Below are 6,686 nucleotides of genomic sequence, written 5' to 3' on the forward strand. Positions count from 1 at the left end.
GTTTGTCACCTCATCACAAGATAATATCACCTTTAAATACTTTATTAATTCTTATATTTTTGTTGTTTATCTTAAAATGACCCTAACTTTCGTAAGAAAGTTAATAATTTACTATGAAAACACACTTAGTTGTATTGCACTAAACTCGATCCACTTAATAAGTGAAACAAAAGGCACTTCCAAGTTGATTTGGGCAAAGGCTGTCTTTATTTTGCTTGCAAAGATACATTTCTCTTCTTATCCAACAAATTAGTAATGTAGCCTAAGAATATAACCTTTTGCGATTTGATAGGCACATGTTTAGCATAGTCATTTTAGAGCCCAAACCAATCACGTTAGTGATGGCTGGGATTTGTGCCGTCCATCACCGGGTCTTGGCACTAAATATGAGATAAGACCCATTAAGATCGCCAACCCAAAGCATGATGGGTCACCAATCTTGTCCAAGCACTTTATGCCCACACGAGATTCTTCTCCCCCTTTTGAGTCCAAGTGCCATGGAGACCTTTAACTTGCTGATTCAAGAGGATTGTGCCATCTCTAATAAGCTCATCTGATCAAACTAGCACAATCGCTAAAGGAGTCCATGAATTCCTTATATGGTAAAGACTTCTTCAACTATAATTCCCTTGAAGTTAGTCTCTTTTAGGATTCTTTCTTTTGCTCGAGTCTATAGGTATCAATATAGAGTACCAAACATGTAACAAACATAAAAATATAAATAAATATGTATGGGTACATCTAAATATAATTCATACTTTAATGGAATTGTATATAAAAATATATACACAAAGTAGAATAAACAAAAAAAAATACAATTATTTATTGATAATCGAGCTGGAATGTTTATTGTAAACAGACTTTTAAATCTTTTTTATATATTACTTGAACTAGTGTTTTTTTATCCATATCTTTGATTTATTTTTTTTTATATTATTTATGATGAAAGGATATGAAATTAGGTTGTAATGTCTTAACTATAGATATTTTATAATCTAGATTGAGTTAACCAGCAGTTGAGAAGTTAGTTGAACAATAAGTTGATGCTCTAAGAGTTAAAATGGAGGCAAAGTATAAACAACAACAACAAAAATTGGAGAAGATCATAACATATTTTTCTAGTTTTTATCCTCCCTCTATGAACCTTCATGAGATTTTTCTTCCACTTCACCTGCAATTGGAGCATGTAATTGATTTGTATAGATATTAGCATTTAGTTTTTATATTATATAAAATTTATTCTTTAATTTAGATTAGTCATTTAATGTCATTGTAAAATTGTTTTATAGCTTCTTTTTTTTAAAAAAAAATAATTTGTTTAAATACAGATGAAATTTTTAACAGTAAATAATCAACATTTATATAAGAAAATTATAAAAAAATGTTAATTATTTTGATCCATCCTAACTTATCATTGATAAGATATATCGTTGATATTTTATAAAAAAGCTATTAATGAGACAGACATATTACTAATAGAAGTATTTTTTAGAATTTCTTTGATAATATTAACCATTGAATTTGATGACAGATATTTGTTAACCTCTTTTTTAAGGAGTGGTGATAATAATTCATCACTATATTTTTTAATATAAAAATTTCTGATAAAATTATCATTATATAATGACATCAGTTATGGGAATATTTCTTGATGATATGTTTTTATTATTAAAATTGTTAGTGATATTTGTACCTATAAAATTAGTGTGTACACCAATAAAATATTTTGTTGATGTTTTAAATTTCTCTAGTCATGCAGGTATAAATATTTAAATTTTTTATTTAGTAGATAACCAGTAAATATAGTAAAATCCGACTCCTAGATATCCATTACCATTCTTAATTTTGTATGAAGTTACGCCTTGCATGTCATTACTTAGATTTTAAAAAATATAATAATAATGTTTGCTTTAAGTAGTTAAATAATAATTTTTCTGTAGCTAATTTAACTAAATATTTCTCCCTAATCTCAGTCAAGGGGAGCGTATACTAACATGATGTCATGAGAGCACTGATTTTTTTTTTGTTTAAAAGATAAAAGTTCGAAAACTATTTAGCAGGCTAGCCCATTTAATTGGTCATCTTTTCTCTAGGCCCTTTTATTTCAGCTTTTCTGAAGTCATTCTTGGATCTTAATTATGGGCCTCACAATGTTTCTAGATATAGCCTTTATTGGGCCACAACTTTACTGCTCAGACTCTGCTTCGACTTGAAAGATTAGAGTTGCAGAAATTAGAGTGTATGATAAGTTGCACGAAAAAAAAAAAACCCGAGAAATTATGGACGGGTATAACAAAAATCAAGGTTGCTGAATGAATATATGGCTGACATCTTTTGGATAGAAAATATCATGGTAATCAATTGAATGACTGGAAACATGGTGCTTATGAGAAGAAAGACTCGTCGCAAGTAAAAAAGTGTCATAATCACTAAACCATATGATAAATTATTCAATGCGTTGATTTGGAATTTTGGAGCCTTTTCCTACGAGACTTTAAAGAAAGTGAGAAAAATATTTTTGACTTGGACTAAGAAAATGTGTTCACAGGAATTTTGGGTTGAACTGGCACTTCAAATTTGACAAGTTGATCCAATGTTCTATAAAGTAAGCTGAGATCCACATATATTTCATGCTTAAACGGGTTTGCATCACTGCAGCACAGAATGGGGTGGTTCCATAGGAAAGTTGCAGTCTGTGCTTGGCTTATAGCCTATGTAGTCTTCTTCATGAGTTCAATTTCTGTGTCGACAGAAGCAAGAATTTCCAAGTTCGAAGCTATTCAAGGTGCAAAACTTCTTAAGTTTGAATCTCCCTGGACATCTTCAGTCCTATAGATAGAAAGTATGGCATGCCTAGGAAATTTCTAAACATGCATGGAATAGAGTATCTTAATTTCTTTTTCTGGCATGTATATTGTATTCATGATACGCTTATGTTTGAGTTGTTAATTTTTGACAGAAAGCCTAGTCCTTCAGCGACGGAATCTGAGGCCGATTGGCACTTCTCGAAATCCCCCATTGCCAAATCCTTCACCACATCAACATGGGTAGGAGTTTCAAGAGCTAGCTGGGTTACAATATCTCTGCAAAATATATACTTTGATGATGTTGGTTTAGCCATGATGATTCAGAAGTGAAGTGGTTGCAGCCAAAATGTTTCAGTGATGTATCTTTTTGTTTTAAATTTTCTATATTTTGCTCCTTTCAACCATTAATATGCATAACAAGCAAGCAGAGGATTGGAGAGTCGCCTTCTCGCTTGTAAGTCGTAACTCTCCACAACTGGAACTTTGTTGTAGTTAACTGATAGCTATTAATAGTCTTACGTTCTCCCTATTTTTTAATAGTTTGATTAGATGGGATTTTTTAGAATCCTTTTGGATTACAATTTATGGCAATGAAACTAGATACTACATTCAAAAAAAAAAAACTTAAAAATAAATAAATAAAAAGTTACAAAATTCATAAGATTTCTTATTACATCGTGGGATCTGTTCAAGTTAATAACTAGCAAAATCAATAGATGTTACCAAGTGATTTGATATTGTTATGTAAAAAGAAATCAGAGGAGAAAGGTAGGAAAGGAAGCATGTTGGAAGATAGCTCTACGGGAAAAGTCATCAATACAACCAAATTCACAGGTCTAAATTCTTTTGTCTCTTTTGTACAATTAAAATATTATCAACCAATCAATAAAATTTAAGTAACCAATCAATACAACACAATATTAAATTTTTTTATGTGGAAACTCATTGTAAAATAAAAAGAAATCATGGGAATTCATCTAAAAACTTTCACTATAAATAATGAGATTGAAAAGTATTTTTTTTAGTTAAAACTACAATATATAAATTATTAAAAATAACATATTTTTCAAATATAACAAGATTAAAGAGAAAAAAACAAGAAATTAACAATCTCGTTTTATGACAAAATGACTTGTTTTATGATTAAATAAGATGTGAAATTGACAGTTTTGTTTATGATAAAATGACCAACTTAAATACTTTTAATTTTCAGTCCAATTATAGTTGTGTCAAAAATTTATTCTTGAAATTTCAGCTTGATTTAATAATAAAAACAAATATTGAACGGATAATAGTAATAGTCAAGCAGTCAAATTTGTGCTTTCTTTTTTGTTAATGTCACTATAGTGTTCCTTTTTAATACAATACGAGCAACCAACTCTAATTTTAATATCACTTGTTCATCAACTCACTCTTTAGATTTCTTCTTTGCTAAACACAAATGTTTTAATATCTTAAACGTCTACTAGATTGAAGTTGAGCTAGTTTTAATACCATGTCAGAGAGAAAGAAAAAAACAAAGAGATAAAGATAAGAAGGGAAACATGATGGAAAACAACTCCTTTTTCTTTCATTACTCTCAAAAGAGAAAAGTCCAATGAATTTGAATTTAGGTCACCATGCTGTTAACACATATTTATACACTAGTGTAGATATAATTCAAGAGATTTAAAGAATAATTATATCTTTCTACATGCATATACATTATAGAGTTCAAAATTCATTCCCATAGATATCAAAAATTCATCTTTCACATTAAGGATGAGAGAAATCATGGATGGAAGGGAATCCAATAGGCATCCTGATGAACCAAGAGGACTCTATAACTTAAATGTTATCCAAGCTTTGGTCCTCTTTGAAATTTGAGATCGTGTCTTCATAGTGATGACGGGGAAATGTAAATTCAGGCACCTCCTTGATATCCTCCATTGGCTGAAGAAATATCAAAAAAGAAAAAGAAAAAAACAAAGAGAGAAAATAATTAAAGGTTGAATATTATGTGGATAGCATTATAGCAGAATTTGTCTGCAAGGTCAAGACTCGATATATGTAGGAACTGGTGGTCCCTGCCATAATTGCAGTTGACGCCATAGCAAAAAAAAAAAAAATTATCCTAACGAAGCAGAAATTCTTGCCTGCCCAGGTACCACAAGAGAAGCATCTAATAAACAGTTGTCACCAATGTTAAGAAAGCCTGTGAAAACTGAAGCGACAGAAAGAAAAAGACGAGATATCCTTTGGATTGGCTTACTTAGCGGTGTGGTTCAGTTAAACTGTCAGGGTATAATGAGGGAAATAAGGAAACAATCAAGTGACTAGCAGGATTTTTTCGAATTAGTAACAGTATGGATGGTGTGAATAATTGGTGCACATGCTACTGGATTTTCTGCTGAAGATGCTGATGAACATTCTGATAGCCTAACGAAGCCTCCATCAACTGTCTTTGTTTAGGCACTCACCAGTCTACAACTTCACAGTAAATCGCATCAGTTTATGTGCAATTATACAGCAAAAAGTCCAAAAAAAAAAAAAAACTGAGTTTGGATCTTATGTATCCGATCTGATCAGTTGCATACCGTGAGAGTCGTTCTAAGGAATTCTAATCAGGGCATTTCAAAGCACGGTCAGACACAATATCTGCTCATTTTGCAGCATCATGCCAATCGTAGAGTTTCTGATGCAGCGCAAAGATTGAGCTTCTATGAATAGTTGCTATAAAATTCTCAGGAAGACTAAACTTACATGAATGGCTCGCTCACACGATTATGCGTCAGTTGCGGGTCAATATTCGGAAGTAGAGATATTGCCTTTCCATTTGATCTTACCATATCACTAGGATCTGGTTCTACAAGTAAGATCTTGTCGTCTGGTAGAACCTAATAATATCACGAGAAGTAACAAATTAGCTGCCTGTAGGATTTAGGATTACCAGAGCTCAATCCCGTGAACATGTCTCTAGCAACATGTACAAAAAGCAACGACTATATGATATCGTGTTAGCTAGATGAAGAAGGAACCTCTCCTACGCGTGTCCTGAATGTCAATAATCCACAACTAGCAGCCTCTAATATGGCTATGCAGAATGCATCTGTCAAAGAACTGCTCGACGAGTAAAAGAGTACTGAGACAATATTCAACAAAAACATAAATGTATCCTGAAGCTCTAGTAAATAATATGAAAAAATGATTTAAAATTAGAAATCAGGAGAACCTCTGACCTGCTTAAGAACATACGGCCAGAAGGCATATGGTACGGCACTCAGCATTTCCACTCGATCTTGGAAGTGTGTTTTCCCTCATCTCTTCCAGCCTGACGCGTTTAGGTCCATCCCCTCCAATGAACCGTACCTTTACACATGCATATTTCTAAAAAGAATTGACTAGAAGCTTTTTAGACAACTACGATGTTGGTTGCCTAAGTACAGATCCTTCAATCTGCCAATGCTCTGTGAAAATGGAGATCATGTGGGTCCATGATTTACACCAACACAGGCTTTACAGAGGTAGTCCTGGTAATGCAGTCCCATGATGAACATCAATCAGCCAATAGAACAATAGCATCTCAATTCATATTGTGAAGCTTAATACTAAGTGCAAGTTTGACAGGTTAATGGAAAGAACAAGCAAGATATCAAAATCAGAACGCGGCAATGCACTATCAAATTTACATTAACGAAAATGAAAATTTTCATAACCATAATATTCATGTTGGAATTTACGGAAACGGAAGGAGAGAATCTTCATGTAAATAGGTTCATTCAAGCAGGTCATGTAGCTATACACTTAAGGGGAACTTGAAAGGCCGAAAGAGAGTTTTTTTTTACCTTTCGAATTAAAGGTGCATACAGACTACTCCCGTAAAAGAAAGGCTAAACTTTC

The 6,686-nt window shown here is 32.4% G+C and overlaps 2 long non-coding RNA genes across 3 annotated transcripts; one reads left to right on the forward strand and one right to left on the reverse strand.

Annotated features, from left to right (window-relative positions):
* The first annotated feature begins 2,589 nt into the window (after positions 1–2,589).
* Positions 2,590–3,342, forward strand: LOC105121884 (uncharacterized). The gene is made up of 2 exons (XR_841618.1): positions 2,590–2,785; positions 2,960–3,342. It is a non-coding gene; the product is annotated as an uncharacterized LOC105121884 (long non-coding RNA).
* Positions 3,343–4,462: 1,120 nt separating this feature from the next.
* On the reverse strand, positions 4,463–6,257 carry LOC105121885 (uncharacterized). 2 transcript variants are annotated; one of them, XR_841620.1, is made up of 3 exons: positions 6,026–6,257; positions 5,825–5,928; positions 4,463–5,683 (listed from the first exon to the last, which is right to left on the reverse strand). It is a non-coding gene; the product is annotated as an uncharacterized LOC105121885 (long non-coding RNA). The 2 variants fall into 2 exon arrangements; XR_841619.1 differs by having other exon boundaries at positions 4,463–5,928.
* Between the last annotated feature and the right edge of the window lie 429 nt (positions 6,258–6,686).

This window comes from Populus euphratica, unplaced genomic scaffold (genome assembly GCF_000495115.2).
Source record: "Populus euphratica unplaced genomic scaffold, PopEup_1.0 scaffold46.1, whole genome shotgun sequence".
Classification (NCBI taxonomy): Eukaryota; Viridiplantae; Streptophyta; class Magnoliopsida; order Malpighiales; family Salicaceae; genus Populus; species Populus euphratica.